The sequence below is a fragment of the Mustela erminea genome, chromosome 6 (genome assembly GCF_009829155.1).
Source record: "Mustela erminea isolate mMusErm1 chromosome 6, mMusErm1.Pri, whole genome shotgun sequence".
Classification (NCBI taxonomy): domain Eukaryota; kingdom Metazoa; phylum Chordata; class Mammalia; order Carnivora; family Mustelidae; genus Mustela; species Mustela erminea.
The window spans coordinates 98,747,842-98,751,344 of record NC_045619.1 but is presented as its reverse complement, the minus strand read 5'-3'; positions in this window follow the sequence as shown (position 1 = coordinate 98,751,344).

Here is a 3,503-nt window from a genome sequence, read left to right as displayed (position 1 = left end):
TGTAACTTTAGGCAAGTCACTTAATTCACTAAGTTTTAACTTTCTCATCTATGGATTTAGGTCCATTTAAGTTTTAAAGATCTACAAGTCTATACATAAGAAGAAGAAGCCCATTATCCATCAGACAAAAAGAAACAGGTATAACTACATCAGCAGTTTATAAATTACAGAAACTCCTGATGTTAAAAAAAAAATCACAACTCACTGGATATAATCAATTGTACAGTCATCTGCAAATATATAAAGTCAAAGTGAAATAAGATGAAACATAATTTACAAATAAAAAAATATGTCATAATCTATAAGGAAGCTACTGCAGTATATCAGATTTTGTTTTGGTTTGGTTTTTTCTTGCCTTTTTAAAAAAAGGATTTATTTATTTAATTGAGAGGGAACAGGCATTCAAGCCAGAGGATGGTGGGGTGGAGAGGGGCAGAGGAGACAATGAAGCAGACTCCCAGCTGACCAGAGAGCCCAGCATGAGGCTTGATCCCAGGACTCCAGGATCATGACCTGAGCCAAAGGCAGACACTAAACAGCTTGATCAACTGAGCCACCCTGGCACCCCATGGTTTTTCTTGCTTCAGTTGAGAGAGTTGTTTTTGTTTTATTTGGGGAAGTGTTTTGGTTTTGTTTGGGTTGAGGAGGGAGGGAGACTTTGTTTCTAGTTTTGTTTGGAGGAATGTTTTGTATCCAAAACAGAGCACTGACCTTGGAGGCAGATAGACCTAAGATCTGGGATCAGATTGAGTCTATTTCTTCTGCTCATATGATCCATGAGAACCCATTTTGTTCAATGTGCTTTTAAAAACAACAAAAAATAACCTACAACAAGTGGATAAACTCTTGTAAACTAACAATCTACCAGGATTGAATCATAAAAAATATACAATTGAACAGACCAGCTAGTAGCAAGGAGATTGAATCAGTGATCAAAAATCTCCGAACAACAAGAAAATGATAGGACCAGATGGCTTCAGTGGTGAATTCCACCAAACAGCCAAAAAAGAATTAATACCAACCCTTCTCAAATTCTTCCAAAAAAAAGAAGAGGAGGTAATAATTTCAAAGCCACTTTATGAGGCCAATATTGCCCTGATACCAAACCCATATCAGAAAAGAAAAGAAAATTAGTGGGGTGCTTGGGTCAGTTGAGTATCCAACTCTTAATTTTGGCTCAGTGTCATGAGATCCAACCCTACATCAGGCTCCATGCTCTGTGTGGAGTCTGCTGGAGATTCTCTCCTCTCCCTCACCTTGTGCTTCTCCCCCCTACTAGTGCACACACAAACTCTCTCTCTCTCCCCCTCTAATAAATAAAATCTTACAAAAAAGAAAAGAAAAGAAAATTATAGGACAATATTATAAGACAATATTCCTGATTAGCAAAAATATAAAAATCTTCAATAAAATAGCAAACTGAATTCTACCATACATTAAAAGGATCATACACCATGATCAAGTGAGGTTTATTTCAGGGACGCAAGAATGACTTGATATCTGTAAATCGATAGATCACATTAACAAAATAAAGGATAGAAATCATGTAATCATCTCAATAGATTCAGAAAAAGCATTTGACTAATTTCAACATGCTTTTGAAATAAAACTCAAAAAATTAGGTATAGAGGGGTGCCTGGGTAGTTCAGTTGGTTAAGCATCTGCCTTTGTCTTAGGTCATAATCTCGGGGTCCCGGGGTGCCTGAATTAGGCTCCTTGCTCAGTAGGGAGCCTGCTTCTCCCACTCTCTCTGTTCCCTGCCTGCTTGTGCGCTCTCTCTCTCTCTCTTCCAAATAAATAAAAAAAATCTTTTTAAAATCAGGTATGGAGGGGTGCCTGAGTGGCCCAGTTGGTTGGGCTACTGCCTTCAGCTCAGGTCATGATCCTAGAGTCCCGGGGACTGAGTCCTGCATCAGACTCCCTGCTCACCAGCTTCTTCCTCTGACCTTCTCCTTCTCATGCTCTCTCTCTCTCTCTCTCTCATTCTCTCCTTCTCAAATAAATAAATAAAATCCTTTAAAAAAATTAGGTATGGATAGAATGTACCCCAAAATCTCAACATAATAAAGACCATATATGACAAGCCCATAAATAACATCATTCTCAATGGTGAAAAGCTGAAATTTTTTCCACTAAGATCAAGAACAAGTCAAAGAAGCCCACTCTAACCACTTTCATTCAGAGTACTGAAAATCATAGCCACAGCAATTAGACAAGAAAAAGAGGTTAAAAGTTTCCTAATCAAACAATGGGGTACCATAGCCTGGCCAAGTTGACAGGTAAAATTACCCATCAATTTACCATGTGAAGAGAAATGACATCTGGGTTTTTGGTTTGTCTGTTTGTTTTCTTTTGTAGGTTTTTGTGTTTTTAAATATTTCCCTGTGCATGCTAAGTTTTGGGTTGGGTTTTGGTTTAGGTCCTTGCCCAAATGCAGTGTTTGAATTGCTCTATAGTTAGTTGTTGCCACATAAACAGACCATCCCCAAAACTCTGTGGGTGAGAGCATCAACCACTTATTTAATTCATAGTTCTGTGAGTCAGTACATTAGTCTGGGCTTGATTGGGGCAGATCCTGTCTTGGGTGGATTTGTTCACGCATCTGTGGTCAGGTGGTGGCTCATTTGAGTGCTCGTTGATCTAGGATGACCTCAGCTGGGATGGCCCATCTCTGCTGATTGTGGTCACTCCTCCTCAATAAGACTAACTCAGGCTTGTTCACACACAGGAGCCAAGGGTCCCTAAAGAGAGAAAAGCATGCAAGGGCATGTTGAGGCCTCCACTTGTAAAGGCTGAAGAAGCAGGGGTGCCTCTTGAGCTGCTACAAAGTGACATTACAGAGGGCACAACTGTAGGAATAATTGTAGCCATTTTTGCCAGCAATCTTCCAGAGTTCCTCTCAAGTAGAAACCATCAGCTAGCCTGTTAATCAATGCCTGGTAAGACAAGGTCAGTGAACATGCTCTCCCTTCTCAGTCTTTTTGGTCATCATTTTGAAGCAATTCAAGTTTTCATAAATACAGGCAGGCTAGCATGTCATTTTTTCAAGTCTCAGGTATTTATTTATTTATTTATTTTAAAGATTTTATTTATTTATTTGACAGAGAGAGAGAGATCACAAGTAGGCAGAGCAGCAGGCAGAGAGAGAGGGGGAAGCAGGCTCCCTGCTGAGCAGAGAGCCCGATGCAGGGCTAGATCCCAAAACCCTGGGATCAAGACCTGAGCCTGAGGCAGAGGCTTAAGCCACTGAGCCACCCAGGTGCCCTAGTTTCAGATATTTATTAATCAGTATGATATACATCTTCATCCTGTGCTGTTCTCAGCACTGGCAATTCTTGAAAGATAAGAGTAGGAAAGAAATTGAGAGACACTTAGTCTATATCCCCCAGCCCAAAGTATGATCACTGGATGTATGTTATAAAGGTAAATATTTCCCTTTTAAAAACCACAGGTTCTTATCCTTACTCATTCCTCTAAGTCATTATTTCTCTCTCTTTTTTTCA